This window comes from Equus przewalskii, chromosome X (assembly GCF_037783145.1).
Source record: "Equus przewalskii isolate Varuska chromosome X, EquPr2, whole genome shotgun sequence".
In the NCBI taxonomy this organism is placed as follows: domain Eukaryota; kingdom Metazoa; phylum Chordata; class Mammalia; order Perissodactyla; family Equidae; genus Equus; species Equus przewalskii.
Window position 1 is genome coordinate 8,209,708 of NC_091863.1, and position 19,870 is coordinate 8,229,577.

General features: G+C 39.4%; 1 protein-coding gene across 2 annotated transcripts in view; it reads right to left on the minus strand.

Annotated features, from left to right (window-relative positions):
* ARHGAP6 (Rho GTPase activating protein 6) overlaps positions 1-19,870 on the minus strand; it is a 462,402-nt gene that overhangs the window by 441,299 nt on the left and 1,233 nt on the right. The gene's annotated exons all lie outside the window — the stretch shown is intronic.

Below are 19,870 nucleotides of genomic sequence, written 5' to 3' on the forward strand. Positions count from 1 at the left end.
AGATACTGGCTGGTAGATCGACTGATGGATCAATCCTTTTCCCGGCTGGTAAGTGGGAAAAGGTACAGGGAGAAGACCTGTCCTTGGGACAAGCAGTCACCTAATTATCTGATTCTCAAAGGATCACAGCATAAGAATCACATTCTGCCTCCAGGGAAGCATAGGCCAAATGCGGCCTCTTGCTTTGACATTCACCACATCCTTCAAATCGGCAGCTCCTCTGAATTAACAGTGACAACAAGAACTTGCCGAAACTCTACTGACAGGGAACGGGGAGAGTAAAATCTATTCTTTCACATGGAAGAAGGAGACATTTGCGGTTCCAAGATGATTGCCCAGATGGGAGAAAACTTCTTCCAAAGCCATTTGTCTTCTTCTTCAGCAACAGCAGCGCATAGCCTGGGACTTGGCATACCGACCATTATGGCAAGTAGCTCAAAGCCTTGGCATTTAAGAAGGAGAAGAACCTTTCAGTTGTGATATGCTGAACAGTTACTTTCAGCCTGAAGAAGGTCACAGCAAACGTGACATCTTGCTAAAGTAACAGATGAAGCAATAAGTTCGGTCATACAGACATTGAAAAACTTCAGACGAAAATAAAAATTAAAAAAGCATGCATTTAAATTATGTGAATAAACTTATATTATAAATATTTCCACAATTTGTCTTTGGAGCATTTCAGCAAAATATACATTCTGCATGCTTGAACAGACTCCATAGTTGAAAAACGGCAATTCTCTTAAGTTGGAGAATTTTAACAGCCCGCAGGGAGGAAAGCCTGGAAACTGCTTAAGCAAATTCTAAGCATGCCCACGTGGTTTCTGCTCAGCTGCAGGTAATTATCAATCATATCATTCTGGCAAAAGTTTGACAACATCACTTGCTTTCTCATCTCTCTTTCTCATTATGCTTTTCTCCCTATAGAAAAATACCATTTAAAAAAATAACAAACATCAGACTTTTTCTATATTGCTTGACAGACCAATGAATAGTTTATAACTTTACCCTTCCTTTTACTCATTTTCAGGCCATAGGCACATAGCCATTTCATCTTTTCACAGTGTATGCATGGTAATACCAAGTACATGCAATACACCATATATTCAATATTAAATATAAGATTCATTTTTTATATATGTAGTACATCTTGGAAACAAGTTGCAAAATTTACACAGTCACTTCAAAATACTCACCTAAAGATGCTGAGCACCTTTTCCAACTTTGGTGCTATCGCTTAAAAGCATCTGTAGAGCTGCTTTTTGGAAACTCTCCTCAGATATTTACTCATAATGTGGCTTATAGTCATGCCTTGGTTAAGCCAAAAAATTATATTCCCAGAAAAATCAACTACCATATTTGCCAAACAAGCCTAAGTGATGAGTTTGTTTAAACCTTAGTGTACCCAGAAATTCCACTCCTAGGTATACACCCAAGAGAATTGGAAACATATGTCCACGTAAAGACTCGTACAAGAGAGTTCATAGCAGCATTATTCACAATAGCCAAAAAGTGTAAATAACCCAAATGTCCATCAACTGATGAATGGATAAACAAGATGTGGTCTATCCATACAATGGAATATTATTCAGCAACAAAAAAGAAATGAAGTCATGATACATGCTGCAATGTGGATGAACCTTGAAAAAATTAAGCCAAGTGAAAGAAGCCACAGAAAAAATGCTACATATTGTATGATTCCATTTATACGAAATGTCGACACTAGGCAAATCCATAGAGAAAGAAAGAGAAAGCAGATTAGTGGTTGCCAGGCACTGGGGTCAAGGAGGAATGAGGAATGACTACTTAATGGGTACAGGGTTTCTTGTTGGGGTAATGAAAATGTTCTAAAGTTGATGGTTGGACAACTCTGTACCTATACTAAAAAGCACTGAATTCCACACTTTGAGTGATTACATAGTATGGGAATTAAATCTTAATAAAGCTTTTAAAAAAATTAAAGGGAATAATGGCTATAACCAAAATCTAATTAACAGATGGGTCTTCCTGTAGCACTTCCCTACTTTTGTTTTTGTGAAAAGCACATTTGAGATTTCCCAGAAAGCACTGGGGAAGAAAAGTGGTTTTCTTAGCCATCGCCCCATCCATAGATCCACCATCCAGCTGTCCACCCAACAACAGTCAAACAGAACAGTCCATAGCACATAGCTCCTTCTCCCACATGATTCCAGTCTCCCAAATTTAAGAGCTAACACTAGAATGTCTCCTCTTCTACATTCTTTCTTCTTGGCAGATTGCTATTGTGAAAAATAAGCATTAAAACTCCGAAGGTTTGGTTAAAAGGCAGAGGTTCGCATCCAAAAATAATGTATTCAACATTTTACACCAAAAAAAAAAAATTCTGAACAAGTTTACCCTCCAGAGGACTACATTTACAATTCTTGCTATTTGGGAAGAAATATTAGCACCTTCCTCACAGACAGAAGTAACCACTCTCTCTTCTATGCTCCCAACACACTCTGTTAATTTTTTTACAACTATTGTTTAACTTACACAAGTATTACCTGTTTATTTCAGAATAATTGAAAATATAAAAATGCAAAAAGAGGATTTAAATTCATCTAGAGATATTACAATTTCATATTTTGATATATTTCCTTCTGGATTCTCTTTCTATATACACTCACTTCAAAATTCCAAGTTACTTACATATAAAATAGATTGATTACTGAATTGGGTCCTTGCAATGTGTCAGAAATTTCCATTAATAGGTGGAGTCTATGCCCTCATCCTTTGAATCTGGGCTGGCCTTGTGACTTGAACAATAGAAGACGGCAAAAGCGATAGTGTGTAGTTTCCAGGCTATGCCTCAAGAGACTTTGGAGCATCTTCTCCCTCTCTCACAATCCCACATCCACCATGAGTACAAGCCTGAGCTAGCCTGTGGGAGAATGAGCGACCACATGGAACTGAGGTGAATTGTCCTTTGCCAACCTGCTACATGACCACATACACACGAGAAAGCCCAGTAGAGATCAACCAAGTTCTGCCCACATCAACACAACTACTCTACCAACGTATAGAACCATGCGCAAAAATAATTATTCATTGTTGTATGAAGCCAAGTTTTGTGGTTGTTTATTACACAGTTTTATTGTGGCCATAGATAACGGACGCAGTATATAATTGTTGTCTAAGCTCTTAGAATCTGACTCCAGCTAATCAGAAAGGGAGTTGAGAAGATTACTGGGAAGCTAACAGGATCATGAAGAGGCTCAGAACCAAGTTTCCCAGAAAATTTTCCAAAACCACATCATAGAGCTGACCTGGTGATTAAACTGCATCTGGCCCTCTTCAAGCTCCAGATGCTATAATTTATGTTGCCTCCAAAACCTCAACTTTGCTGCAACTACACTGTCACCAGACAGATGCCACTCTCATCAGAAATTCAACCTTTCTGACACTGCTGCTTCCAAGAGTTAGAAGCTTCTGCTTCCACTGTTGCTAGAAAATGGATGCCTTCATTACGCTCTTACTTAGAGAAACCTAGGAAGCATTTTTTCTTATAAAAATTAAATCTACCTGATTATAAAATGGGCAAAAGACTTGAGCAGACATTTCATCAAAGAGCTTATAAGGACGTCCAATAAGCACATGAAAAGATGTTCAATATCATTAGCTCTTAGGGAAATGCAAATCAAAACCACAATGAGATACCACAACACCCACGTTAGAATGGATAAAACATAAACCACTGATAATACCAAGTGCTGACAAGGATGCAGAACAACTGAAACTCTTACACATTGCTGGTGGGAATGCAAAATGGTATAGCCACTCTGGAAGATGGTTTGACAGTTTCTCATAAAGTTAAACATACATTCACCATGTTATCCAGCAATCTCGCTCCCAGAATTTATCCTGGAGAAATGAAAACTCATGTTCATACGGAAACCTCTACACAGATGTTTATAGCAGCTCTATTCATAATCATAGAAAATTGGAAACTACCTAAACATCACTTAGCAGGTCAGTAGATAAACTATGGTACATCCACACCATGGAATTTACTACTCAGCAATAAAAAAGAACAAACTATTGATAACGGGTGATGACAATAGGTAGAGTCTGTATGACAGATGATATTTTGTCTTGATGGTAACAGGAACTTCATAACACGAAATTAAATGATGATATTGGTGCTTAAGGAAGGGGGAAGCATGGATTAAAAAGAAGAAAACTCATCATCAAGGAAACTAGTTAGAAGGCCCAGCATGAGAAATGAGGGTCAGTGCCAGTATAGACAAAGAGAAAAGAATAAATATGAATCTTGTGTAGAAAGAGGGACAAATTTTCCCCCATATGGAGGCCATATGAATATAGACTATAAAAGACCAGGAAAAATTAAAAACATTTTCAAGGTTCCAAGGCTGTGAAAATGGTCATCTTGGAAGAAAATAGGAAAGTTTGGAGAAAAAGCTGGCTGTGTTTTGTTTATTCATTTATTTACTTTTCCTTTGATAAAGTATCATTAATCATTTTGAACATTTAGAGTTTGAAGAGCCGGGGGAACCTATAAAGAGAAACATCCTGTAGGCAAATGGAAATACAGGACTAGGATTAAACTGGGGAGAAATAACAACTTGCACCTCTAAAGGATAGAAGTGATCGTTGAAACTAAGACACTATATTAGCCAAGCGAACAAAATTGTTGAGAAAACCTATTTCTTCCATTTGACTAAAATTATTTTTGACAAACAAGAATATCCAATTTAACCTACAAATTTCTACCATGAAAGCACATTACAAACATCTGTTTTAGTACCACTCAGTTTTAAAAGAAACCTTATGTTAGATTTACCTTATAAAAGATATTTAATTAGTGAATATCATAGGACATCAACTTTTGTCAACCAAGAAAAATATTTACGTTAAAATCAAGCTCAAAGGTAACAGTATATGCAAGGAATGCAACATAAACCAGGCATATTTTGCTTCTCTTTGCGAAGCACCTCCCAAATCCATACTTTGTTCCCTAGAGATATTAACGTAATTGCCAAGGATACTAGCCAATGGTATTTTTTCCAATGGTATTTATTATAAAACAATCTTGGCAAGTGAAAGAAAACAGCACACACTGCTAATATTTTGGTAGAATTATGTGTTTATTTTAGCACTGTTAACAAGAGAGAAGTAAGCATCAAAAGAGCACAAAGGAATGCTGCTGATGTCAATGAATATTTACTCAAAGCCCAGCTCTTCCTCCCTACTCTGATAGGAGAATGACAAACAGCAGTTTGATCTTGGATTTCTCCCAGCCTCACACATCAAGAAATGCAGCACCCAAAGAAATGCTTGTTCATGGTTCTGGGTGGCAACAAGGACAGACAAAGCAGTACTCTATGAGAGAGCTTCTCATGTGATGGACAGGAAGGGTGGGCAAATCCAAATTACAGAGAGAGAATATGACTGAAGGGCCAATCAAGTCAACCGGTTGCTAGTGAGGTCACTTTACGAGGTGGCTTTCTTCAGTCCCTTAGCCACAGTCTATATCCTCAACAGCTATAGACTGCTGCCCAACAAGCATATGACCATGCTACCACACAGACAGGACAGGAGGATGTGGCTAATTGGGTGAAAAGTATCACCATTAATAGACACATTATACTTTACTAATGTAGATAAACAGTGACACTTGGTGTTCAAATGATATTGGGTGTATTCTTTCCATCATCTCCTTCTAATCATGAGAAAACATCAGACAAACCAAAATCAAGGAAACTACAAAGTGGAAAGGTCATGAAAGACAAAGACTGATTGAATGAGACTAAGAAGCCATGCTAACTAAATGCAGTGTGGGATCCTGGATGGAATTCTGGAAATGAAAAAGGACATTAGTGGAAAAACTGGTGACACCAAGTAAGTTCTGTATTTCAGTTAAAAGCACTGCAGTTAAAGGTATCACCAAAACTACCTTGGTAACAAACCTGCTATCAAGGTTTATTCCTTAGTTTTATAAATGTACCAGGATTATTTAAGACATTAACATTAGGGGAAGCTGGGTGAAGTGTACATGGGAACCCTCTGTACTATCTATGCTACTCTTCTGTTAAGTCAAAAATTATTTCAAAATAAAAAGTTACTGTGTATTTATTGTTTGCCCTGTTCTTTTCATCCTAATGGCTGACTGGGTACAAGATTAACTCATATGCAAAACAACTCCAGAATTCATGACCCACCTTCCAATCATATTGGATAACTTTTAGTTTCTGGACTATGCCCTGCTTGCTAATATTCCGTGCCTTTGCTCATTCTATCTTCTACTTGCCTTCCTCCCCAACCTTGTTCTCTAGACATACTCCTTGTTTTAAGACTGACCTCAAATGTCATATCTCCTTGTTTCCCCAGACAGCGTTTGACTTTCCCTCTTATCCATTCTTACAGCCCCTTCTACAAACCTCTGTTTTAGCTCACATGATAAGGTACTGAATCTAGCTTATATGGAGTGATGGTTGCAAGCAACAGATCTAAAACTATGCTACTGGATTCAAATCGTGGCCCAATCTCTTACCAGCTGTGTAACCTTGAGCAAATCATTTAATTCTCTGTGTCTAATTTTCCTTGTCTAGAAAATGAGGCTAATAACAACTCATGGAGTTGTGAGAACTAAAAGAATTCATGCAAGTAAAGTAATTCTAAGAGTGTTTGACTTAGGTAAGCACCCAATAATTGTTATCTATTGTTATGGTTATTACATGTCTCCCTAGACTGAGGAACTTTGTAACAAGAACCATGTGTATTTACTTTCCCGGGTGGAATTTTCCAAGCTGGATTCAAATCCTACCTTTACCATTTACTGGCTTTGGATTTCCTTGGATTATTGTGAGGATTTAATGATTCAATGCCTTTTAAAGCATTTAGTAAGATAACTAGCTCAAAGCAAGCATTCAGTAAATACTAGTTATTATTATCTTGCTAAACCCAGAGTTTGACACTTAAGATATGCTGAATTGTTTGATGAATGAATGAGTGGATTAATCAGTAAGAATGCAGGATAATTCTTCAGTAACTGATACAGATTATCATTATCAACTAATGATAGAAAAAATTAAATTTCTTCATTTGCAATCCTATGCCTCTAAACTTTAGAATGCCAGGCCCTAACCGAAGATACCTGTTTATGTTGCTCTATGTTTTGTCAACAGCCAGTCATTTGGAAGGCTCTCTATGGAGTAGATAAAAAAAATTCTAAGAACAAGTAGCTTTGCACAAATGATGCTCTTACAGCCAGTGGAGGTTATCTGAGCTGCAGTTATTGACAATCGAAGAATATGTGCAAATTCCCTAAGGGCAGCAGATAAGTCAATATAATAACTCTCATCTAATGAACTACTACCAAAGGGCTAGATGAATAGTCTTAATTTAATTTCTTTGCCTCAACTCTGAATATAATAAAAAAAAGAGGGGGGCTTATTTTGCCATTTACTCATGGGCATATGAATTTGACATCTGACAGGAACAAACTACATTCTTTTTGATACAATTTAAAATATAATACACAAATCTTAAAAGCTAAAATGTAAAGGAAAAAATAGACTGTATCATAATTCCTTAACTACTATATATTTTCCTTACAGTTTAAAAAGCCTAAATTTACATCTTACAATTGTTATTTACATTTACTGTAGTATTGTTGCCTCTTTCCCCCTGAAAGCATTATAAGAATCTATGTGTATCTGTCTATGAGAGCACTTCAGAATGAAGTGCATGGAATAAAGTAAACAATAGACTCCTCTGCACGACCCCTCATAGCTCATGGGTCCTAAGTGCACTCAGCAATTGATTTCACAACCTCCTACAGTGAATACAATTATATTCCCCCTAAAGGTGAAGAAACTGAAATTTATACCTCATAAGTAGTGGCCCTGGGATTCGATCCCAGGCTTAGACACCTCCAAATCTATGGTCATATTGCCCTTCAGTTATGCTTTTGGTTAGTTAAGATTGTGGGTGACACTCTAAATGCTGCTCTCCATGAGCCTGTGCTAAAAACTCTGAGTTCAGCTGAGACTGTGCTGCTAAGTTCTGTGCAAGTTCACACTGACCTTGTGCTGCTAGTGATCCATCTCTAGTGAATACTCAGTCATATGCAAGAAGTTACAAGGCAGCTAAAAACCCTGGAAGGAATCTCAGCCAATGGAAAATGGAAACCAATGAAGACATTTTCTAGCTCCCCATCTTTTAGCTTGTGACAGATCGAAGAAGGCCACAAATTCTTTGCTGCTTCTCCCACCAACAGGTGGAATCTATTTCCCTTGCCCTTGAATCTGGGCTGGCCCTGAGACTCACTTTTACCCAATACCATGAGATCATCAAGCAATGAAGAAGCCCAAGCTAGCCACTAGGAGACAGAGGGGCCACATGGAGGAACCCTGAGGCACGAGACATGTAAGTGAAGACATCTTGAACTTTCGAAGCATCCCGGACACCAGTTGAAAGCAGCCAAGTGGGTGAGCCCAGCTGATGCCATGTGGAGCAGAGCTATCTGGCTGAGCCCTGATCTAATTCCTGACTCACAGAATCATGCCACAAAGTTTGCGGGGGGTGGGGGGGGGGGAGGTTGTTATGCAGCAGTAGATAATGGAAACACAGGTAGATCATCCAGAGAGGCATTCTATATGTTTTCCAGTGGTCCTGGTGGAACCTTGGTCATCCCTTTGTCCACAGCTGCGACTTTCATGACACAACCTTACAATGGCATTTCATTCTCCCTTATTCTTCACTCCTGCTTCTTGGAATCACCTCCCAAATAAACTGCACTAACTCAGGTCCTGCCTTTGGGCAAACTCAATCCAAGACATAGAGCTTTTGCCGCTCCTACTTTTTTTCATGGAGTTTTAAAAGCTTATCGTTTCATAGAAATAATTTATCCACGTTGCTCCAACTATATATGGTAATAACCAAGCATTCATTTTTATTTCTAAAGCAAGATGTTACTATGAAGTTAAAAGTTGTATATATAGATATATAGACAGAGAGAGAAAGTACACTAATAGATTGTAATCTAAAACTCTTCAAGAAGTCTTTCCAAATAAAATTTAAAAATTAACCTTTCTGCATTGTAAAAATATTGCGTAGAAACATTTAACTAATGGCTTGGAGGGAGTCTTTGTAGGTATACTAAATTAATTTTCTTCTTGACTATTCAACTTCCTTATTCAATGAACTTTTTAAAATTAATGTTTTTAGAATGGTTTTAGATTTGAATGAATATTTACATAAGCTACATCTACATATATTTATATAAATTAGGAGAGTAAAATACATAGCCAGATTTGAAAGATTTCCTATAAAAGGGATATTTCTAGATGAGGAAAGGAAAACTGGACAATCATGACCCATTGACTCTTCTGCATCTAGCTCCTCCCACAGAGAACCAATACTCCAAGGTTTCTCTTTCCCCTTCTCCATCCACATTTGGGTCTCGGAGTACCAACCTGTCTAATTGTTTCTCAACCCTGAGAGATGACATTACCAGCAATGCAAGCTGAGAATTGATCAGATGCTTACTCACACTTCAGCTCTAGTAGGTGGTATTAACTCACCTGTTTCCATGAGCTATACAGGTATACAGAAACGAAAACATGTTATTTTCCTTGATCCATAGGCCACCCAACTCAATTCACTTCCAATTCCTCCAAAGACATGGATATTCTAGGCTTGGCCTTCTCCTCTTGGCTCCATCATCACATCACTTGAAGGGTGGTTTCTCAGGTTGCTTTTAATTCTAATGGCTCCTGAAGATCTTTGGCTATTTAATAGCTCTGGTGTGACACGGCCAGGCAATTTTTCAAGATTCTGAGTAGTTTTCAAAATCTCTGCCTATTCTGAAAAACAATATTTTTAATAGCTTCTTTGCACTTGCTTCCAACCTGTAGTAATCAGGACACAGAACTTCCACGGTAACCAATCTCAGAAAATCCCAGGCTGGCTATTGACTCTTCCATTGAATCCGCCAGAGCCATGACTACCTCCCTTGTTGCCTCTTCAAGGACAGCATTTAATATATATTAGGCCCGGGCCTACTACGTAACTCTGCTCCTCTACATTTATATTTATGTTTTATTGAAAAGATGATGTAGCAACAACATTGGTATATTTTCTGAAAGTCATAAACACTATTCTTTTTTTAATATTAAAATTCACATAACACAAAATTCACCCTTTTAAAGTGTACAATTCAGCAATTTTAGTATGTTCACCAGGTTGTGCAACCATCACCTCTATCTAGTTCCAGAACATTTTCATCATCCCAAAAAGAACTTGGTATCCATTAGCAGTCACTCCCCATTCCTCCTACTGCCAGCCTCTGGCAATCACTAACCTACTTTTTGTCTCTATGGATTTGCCTATTCTGGGCATTTCATATTAATTTAATCATACAATATCTGGCCATCTGTGACTAGTTTCTTTCACTTAGCATAATATTTTCAAGGTTCATTCATGTTGTAGTATCTATCAGTATCTCATTCCTTTTTATTGCTGAATAATTTTATATTGTATGGATAGACCGCATTTTGTTTACCCATTCATCTGTTGATAGGCATTTGGTTGCTTCTGCTATTTTGGCTATTAGGAATAATGCTACTATGTACATTCATGCACAAGTCTTTGTGCGGACATGTTTTCACTTCTCTTAGGTATATACCCAACAGAGGAATTGCTGGGTGATATGGTAACTCTATGTTTAACTTTTTGAGAAATTGCCAAACTGTTTTTCAAAGCTACTGCATCACTGTACATTCTCACCAGCAGTATATAAGAGTTTCAATTTTTCCATATCCTTGCCAACACTTGTTATTATCTTTTTTATTATAGCCATCTTAGTGGGCGGGAGGTGGTATCTCGTGGTTTTGACTTGCATTTTCCTAATAGATAATGAAAACATCATTCTTTGCCAGCTAACACAATAACTAATTTCATTTTCTCACACATTATATTCCACTTGTTTTGTCATATTGTAACATAGTTACAATTGTAGTCTCACTCTCTTTATCATAAGCAATGGCCCAGAGAAGATGCAGTAAACTTTAGAATAAGACGTCATGCCCCAAAGGTGTATCTCTGGGATTTGGAGAACCACTGCCAGAACACAGACTCCCTCAGTCATTGGCTGGCTTCTGATATGAAACATACTTTCCCTTATGCAGGCACTAGACCGGAATAATTGGAATCCAGCGCTAGGGGAAAATGAGCTCACATTTCTGCAAATCCTGAATGTGTCATGACATGCAGCATAGTCAAAGTGTATTTATTTGAAGGTGGCATCTGGTTGAGCCATAAAGTAGAAATGGAGCTTTCTCAGATAGATATGGGACCAGGTGATCAAGAGCAGAGTAAGAAAGAGATTTTTTTAAAAACTTCTGCAGAGAATCTTTACATTAAATCATAAAATCTGTATCATGAAGCTCAAGGCCCAAACACACTTATTCTTTGCCATCTTCCCACTCTTATACACTGTTCCAGCTGGATTTCTCTAAGTTCTTGAAGCATACTATGTTCCCTCCTAACTACAGCCCATTCCTTCTAGCTGGAACACTGCCTCCCTTCTTTTTGTTTGGCAAAATCCTCCTTTATCCACTGGTTTCAGTTGAGTCATCCAGACCTCCTCAGTCCTTGTATCAGTTTCCTATAGCTGCTGTAACAAGTTACCATAAGCGTCATGGCTTAAAACAATACATACTTATTCTCTTATAGTTCTGAAGGTCAGAAATCTCACTGGGCTAGGATCAAGACGTCAGCAGAGCTGTGTTCCTTCTGGAGGCTCTAGGGGAGAATCTGTTTCCTTGCCTTTTCCAGCTTCTAGAGGCTGCCCCTTTCTTTGGCTTGTGACTCTCTCCATTTTCAAAGCCAGCAGTGCAGTATCTTCAAAATCTCTCTCTCTCTTTCTCACTAATTCTGTCCTCATATCTCCTTCTGTAACTCTGGCTCTCCTGCCTCCCACTTATTAGGACTCGTGATTACATTGGCTCACCTGGATAATCCATGCCAATCTCCCCATCTCAAGATCCTTAACTTAATCACATCTGTAAAGTCCCTTTTGCCATGTAACGTAGCATATCCATGGCTTCTGGGGATTAGGACATGAATATCTTTTGGAGGCCACTATTCTTTCTACTGCAGTCCTCCTGTCATAATGCCACAGCATTCTGAACAAGCGCAGGGATTTATTTATTTGAAAGTATTGCTTTCACAAAAGGGTAAGCACTTTGTGGGGCCATGCCTGTTTGTTCCGCATGCATCCCGAATGTCAAGTGCATAGCCAGGATGCAACGAATATTTGGTGACTGTCCAGCTGAGTGGCCGGTTTGGCTTTGCTTGACCAGATTTCCTAGGGGAAGGGCAGGAGGTAGGCTAAGATTATATTATAAAAGACTTTGAAATGACTGGCTAAGCAGCTTGGATTTCATTCTGTACACAGTGAGTCCCAGCAAAGGTTTTTCTCAGGTAGTTAACATGACTACAATTGTACTTGGAATACAAGGTCCATAAGCTGGATGGGAAGAGAGAGAAACTGAAGACAGGGTGACCAAGCAGGAGGCCACAGCAAATGAGGACCCAAACTAGGCAGTGGCAATGAGAAGGAACAGCTGGAGAGAGATGTAAGAACTTGGATACATTCCACTTCAAATCCTTTCTAGAATGAAGCAAATGAGAAGTAAACACAACAGGATTTGATAACTTATTGGAGAAGACAGGAGAGAAAAAAGAGGGGAGAACTGGAGACATCTCCAGCCTGGTAAAACCAAGCAGGCAGAAGAGCGGTGACACCAACCAAAATAAGGAACACAAAAAATGGAACATGCTCAGAGGAAAGGGGCGACGATCTGTCCTGCTTCAGATATGCAGACTAGGAAGAGCCCAATGGGCATCCTGAGCAGACGTCTAGCAAGAAATCAGAAATAGATGTCAGGAGCACATGCACAAAATCGCAGCAGACACTGAGTTAGAGGTGTCCCCGAGAGGGATGACGGCTGTAGTCACAAAAGTGAATGAGATCGTCAAGGGAGAATGATTTGAAAGAAAAAATGCAGAACCGTGGGGAGGGGTGAACAAAGGCAAGCACAGAGACAGAAGAGCAGGAAGAGACATTAGAGGCAGAGAAGTGGGCAGTGAGGCAGGAATCGAGACTCCTCTGCGTGCGGTGGGGAAAAGAACAAACAGTGCCGTCAGTCCCACCCAGAAGTCCAGTCAAAGGCGGTCTAAGAAGAGCCCTGGAATTCGGGCACTTTTGAGAGAATCGTTTCAGTACATAATTGGGATAGAAAAGATACTGCCAAGGTTTAAGGTGCTCACGGTCACATACTTATTCCAGAAGTTTGGCAGTTTACATTGAGAGTCAAGGATTTCAGGGTGGTTCTCCCTTCAGCTTGTTGTCTGAGTTTGAGCTTAATCCTTTCAGGCCCTCTCTTTAACTGTAAAATAAGTAGGCTACAGCTAGATGCTACCAAGGTCCTTTCTGAGTCTAAAATTGGCTATTTTCAACCCTCACAATTCTGGTGAAAGCTTAATTCCAAGGCATCTGAGAAGAAGTCGTCTTCACATTATTCTCTATGTAAGTTAAAAATCACCTTAGAAACAACTTCTAGCAGACAGATGCTCCAAAAGAGAGCATATGAAAACTGAATAACCATTTTCCATATGGCATTATGCTGATTTCACACATAATTTCTTGTAAAATGCCCTTGTCAATTTCCTGTTTGAAGCTGTCTTACTCTAATTACCTCCTCTTTGGTGACATGGTGGTGAGCCTCTATTTTTAATCACAATATTCCTCTCTGCCCATGTTTTAAATTTTAATTCCAGTTTCCGTCATTACATATTTACCATTCAATTCTTTCAATTCTTCCCTACACATATATTTACACACCCTATTTTTTTTCCTATCCTCAATACCTTTTGAAAAGGGATATTTTTTTCCAACTCAGAGCTTGGTTGATATACACCAGGAAAGAAGAAGAAAATGACAAAGAGTGAAGCCAGAAGCATGAAAGAAAATGGTACTGGAAGCAAAACCTAGAATTCAGTTTCTTGTATAAAGTAGCACATTATACATGGTTTCTCAACTTTGGTGTTACTGAAATTTCGAGCAGGATAATTATTTGTTGCGGGTCTGTCCTGTGCACTGTAGGATGATTAGCAGCATCCTTGGCCTCTACCCATTAGATGCCAGTAGCACACCCTCTGCCACAGCTCTTGCAATCAAAAATACTGCCAGGGCAAGGGAAAACAGGACTGAAACAAGAAAACAGCCCACTAATTGGGAAAAAAATATTTACAAGTTATTTATCTGACAAAGGGTTAATAATCTCCATAATATATACAGAACTCACACAGCTCAACAACAAAAAATCAAACAACCCGATCAAAAAATGGGCAGGGGACATGAACAGACATTTCTCCAAAGAAGATACACGGATGGCCAACAGGCACATGAAAAGATGCTCATCATCACTAATCATCAGGGAAATGCAAATCAAAACTACACTAAGATATCACCTTACACCTGTTAGAATGGCAAAAATAACCAAAACCAAGTGACAAATGTTGGAGAGGTTGAGGAGAAAAAGGAACCCTCATACACTGTTGGTGGGAATGCAAACTGGTGCAGCCACTATGGAAAACAGTATGGAGATTTCTCAAAAAGTTAAAAATAGAAATACCTTATGACCCAGCCATCCCACTACTGGGTATCTATCCTAAGAACCTGAAATCAGCAATTCCAAGAGTCCCATGCACCCCTATGTTCATGACAGCATTATTTACAATAGCCAAGATGTGGAACCAACCTAAGTGCCCAGCAACTGATGACTGGATAAAGAAGATATGGTATATATACACAACGGAATACTACTCAGCCATAAAAAAGAACAAAATCGTTCCATTCACAACAACATGGATGGACCTTGAGGGTATTATGTTAAGTGAAATAAGCCAGACAGAGAAAGACGAACTCTGTATGACTCCACTCATAGGTGGAAGTTAACATACAGACAAAGAGAACTGATCGGTGGTTACCAGGGGAAAGGGGGTTGGGGAGAGGGCACAAAGGGTGAAGAGGTGTACCTACAACATGACTGACAATAACGTAGAACTGAAATTTCACAAGGCTGTAAACTATCATAATCTTAACAAAAAATTTTTTTAAAAAATACTGCCAGGTATTGCCAAATGTGCCCAGGGTGCAAACTCGCCTCTGGTCGGGAACCACTGATCAATAGAGATCAATCTATTAGGAGTAGTTCAACAGTGCAAGAAAACAATATGCAAAGACGGGAAAGTAATAAATATGGAAGTACTATGCTTCTATGCCAGCTCCCATTTGTTTGTCAGATGCTTGGCATGGTTTCCCCATGCCCACTTCCCCTGAGTATCTGTCCTCCGGCTTGCTTCACTCTATTAATGCATGCCCCACCCCAAGACACCAGAGTGATTTCTCTAAAACACATATTTGATCATGTTACACCCTCATGCTTAAAAATCACCAATTTCCCCCATTCTCTACCACAGAGTTTCTCAACCTGGGCACTCTTGACTTTGAGAGCCAGATGATTCTTTGTTGTAGCAGCTGTCTTGTACATTGTAGCGTGTTTAGCAGCATCCCCAGCTTCTCTCCAACTAGATGCCAGTAGCACCTGCTCTGTAGTAGGCAGAATAATGTTCTACCAAAGTTATCCACATCCTAATTTCTGGACCCTGTGAATGTAGTTAGTTACATGGCAAGGGGAAATTAAAGTTGCAGATGGAATTAAAGGTTGCTAACAACTGACCTTAAAATAATGAGATTATCCTGGATTATCCAGATGAACCCACTGTAATCACAAGAACACTTAAGTGAGTCTGAGGGAGAAGTGACTATGGAAGAGGGTCAAAGAGATGCAACATGGCTGGCTTTGCAGACGGAGGAAGGTGGCCACTACAAAATCAAAGAGAACAGATCCTAGAGCCTTCAGAAGGAACATAGTCTTGCCAACACTCTGACTTTAGCCCGGCAAGAGCTATTTTAGACTTCTGACCTCCCTAACTGTAAGGTAATAAATTTGTGTTCTCTAAGCTACTAAGTTAGGGGTAATTTGTTACAGCAGCAATAGGAAACTAATATATCACCACCCCCAGTTGTGACAACCAAAACTGTCTTCAGACATTGCTAAATGTCCCCTGGGGACAAAGCTGCCTCCAGGTTGAGAGTCACTGCTCTACAAAATGTAGCGGCCAAACTCCTGAGACGTGCACAGTTGGGCTCTTCATAATTAATGCTACCCAACCTGTTAAATATTACTATCCAACACACAGTGAGATACAGCCTATGCTCCAGGCACACCAAACTTCTAACTTCAAAAACACTCTACATCCTTTCACCTGCCTGCATATTTGATGCCAAGAGGTACATTGGAAGGTAGGCAATGTGCTATTGGAATGTGCTACTGGAATGGTAGGCCCTCCTGCCATTTTTTTTCCATGCGCACAGTTAGTTACTATCCCCTAAACATGTGTCTAATTTCTGGTTTCATTAGGTCATTACATAAAAAGCCATGTGGTTGCTACATATATTAAACCTCAGACAGCCTAACTTCCTTCTCCAAGTAAATGATTGCCCTTAGCCCTTCTAAGTCCTCTTCATTGGAAACTGGCGTCACCAACACCTCTGTGTCTTCGCATGTCCACTCCTTTCTCTTTCACGAAGGAATCATTTCCCTTCTTCTTCTTATAAATGACAGTCATCCTTGAAGATCAAGTTCAACTGGTCTCTGCACAGTGAACTTCGAAGACTCCTCAAAGCATGGTGGGTCATCACCTCCACCCTGGTCCCTCACCGTGCTGATCCTTCCGCACTGTACCTATTGGTTGACTCACCATTCTCTTTATTAGACTGTGAGCTCTTTAAGGGCTGACACCAGGTTTAAGCCTCTCTGCATGATTGGTACTGAGAGAAATGCTTGTGCTCAAGAAGTGCTTGTGGAATGAATGAAGAAAAGAATGGAAGTCATGGATAGAGAGAAATCATTTTAATTATGGGTGATCGAAGCTGGAAAACTCCAGGTCAGCTATGAGCCTAATCCCAGCTCTGATTCATGAGAATTAGGAAAACCCCAAGGTTGGAATGAGACCTTACTCCCTTGTCTGTGATCAGAATCAGTGACAGAGATTGGCTGCTAAGAACAAAGTTGAGAAGCATGTACCAATTGTGTCACCATGCACCATTTATCCCTTTGTCTTCTCCCTTTTTCTACTCCACAGATATTCTACCCAGCATATCCATGAATCAGATTTTATTAAAGTAATCCTAAGACACATAGTAAGGAAATATTTAATAGAGTCATAGCTGACTTCGTCTAACACCTCCTGGTTTTAGGCTAAAGAATGGCCATTTGTGAGCTTTGAGTGAGCACAAGGCATAGAGCTACAGGCATTTATGACAGTCCTGGGAGCAGGAGCCATTGTATGAATAATTTAGCTTAAAACCAGAGAATCTGCTAAAAGAACTAAGCAGAAATGGATGTGATCCATCACTGGCTAAACCTGAGTGGAAGTGAATTCTTAGGTTTGCCTTTGGATTCAATGGAAGAAAAACAGAAAAGTTGAACAAACCATAAGAGGTCCATGGAGTGTACAGGCATGGCTCAAGAGGGATCCCCATGGTTTTGGAATTGGAGGAACACCCCAGGGAAACTTTCTGCCAGCTGAAAGCACTTCTCTGGGCACTCACTAGATGGCAAGCATGCGGTGCCACATTCAACTCACTGGTGCAGTGGTTCTCAACTGGGGCAATTTTGACTCCTAGGGGACATTCGGGAGTGTCTGCAGAAATTTTTCATTGTCACTCTGGTGGGGAGGAGTGCTATTGGCATCTAGTAGGTAGAGGCTCAGGGATGCTGCTCAACATCCTACAATGGACAGAACAGCCCCACCACAAAGAATCATTTGGCCATAACTGTCAATAGTGTAGAGGGGCTGAGAAATCCTGAGCCAGTGCAACCGGAAAAAGCACAAGAACCAAATCTGTATGAACCAAATTTCCCCTCTAGGGCCTGTAAGTAACCTTGCAAGGTGCTCATTTGCTGGACTTTTGACATCATTAGTAAAGATTCTCTTTTAGAACAAAGGACCCAGCTTGCTTGCAAGTGAGAAGGACAAGCAGTACTAATGAATGAATTTCCTTGGTTTTTGAGAGGGTTCCAGGCTGTTAAACCTTTGACAGGTACTCCAGGCCATTAAATTCCAGACCCAGGGGTTAGGGTAGGATATCTGGACCTCTACTAAACAAAACCAGCCTTGGACCTTCATGCCAGGATTCCATCCAATTACTCCATGTCTGCTTCAAGAATAAAGGGATCGCACACACACACACACTCATATACACACATGTGAACATTTTATGAGAAAATTTTGTTCTTTCACTAGATGGCTATGTACTTAATTTTAACCATTACAAAGAGGTGAAAGTCACAATAGATGAGCTTGCAGACTGCTGAAATACTGCATAAAACAGCTAGAAGCCACCCAATATTACTGCAATTCAGATACTTGTCCATTGATTGAGATTTTAACAGATAAGAAAATTTCTAACCAGTCATGATTATCTATAGTAGAATGCTTTTGGTCATTACAGCAATGAATGGCATCTGTACACTATATTCCAAGTATGTACTTGGAAAAGCAGGGACATTCTCAATGATGCAATTGGGTTTAAACGTGAATTTCAGCGGCTATCTAATCCAAGAATTTGGCTTGCTTTTGCATTTCTCCCTCTTTCTCTCAACTCCTACAGATTAATCCGATAATGTGTGCTTCTGATATAGAGCGGGAATCCAGCCCCTTCTAGAGACCAAGAGAAATTTAACATTTAGATTTTTGATCCTCTTCCTTGCTTGGGAGAGAATCTCGTCCTCTCTGACTTGACTTTTCTTTCTACTGCCTATCATCTTCAAGAAAATGAGCAAAACAGCCAGCAATGTTTGTTAGTTTTTCTAATCTATACTCCTCACTCAACAGCAGCAGTTACTTTGGCACAGTGACTACTATTTTATCAATATGTGATACTAATATTTGTGATAAATACTGCTGATTTTTCTAAGGCGGTATATTACAAGCTGAAATCTCATAGTTATCTCATGTTTACAGAGCGAGGTATGATCTTGGATGCTATTTTCAAACTGTTTTTCTTGGTTGTGTTTCCTTTATTTAGTCTAAATCTCCAGCAATTACATGGTATTTCATTTCATTTCTGTAATTCTAACTGTACTTTAAAATATTTAATTACAACTGATGGAATCTCCCTTCCCTTATGGAAACAGATCCAAGGCAAATCAATCTATAGAGTTTGTGGACTGAAAGAGATAGGAGTTGTTCATTTTGAAAACAACTACTATTTATTCTCTAAAAGCATGCTGCTTTCCAAGTACCCACCAACTACAGTTTCCCAATAGCTCTGCTCTCCATTCTTCTCAGCCAGAAAGCAAACATTTTAAAGGTACCAAATAGCTCCCTCTGTGTTTCCTATTTATTAATGATTCCTAGTTCATGGATATTTCACTAACTACTAGTTGTCCTTAGTGGGATTTGGGCATATTTCCATGAGCTTTCATAGCCTTAAGCAGAGGGGTTTTTTTCCTCCTAGATTAAACTAGTACTCAGTACCAGAGATTTCTGAAATTATACGTTTAGGAGAGGAAAATATGAAAACTGGAGAATTCTAGTAGTAACTCCCCCCTGCCACCCAAAAACACAGACCTACACACACACACAATCAACACCACCAATCCAGAATAATGTTCCTGAATTCTCTGTAGAACAACCAGATGGCAGACATATTTCAAAATATATTTCACCCAATCCTTACAAACAGCATAGA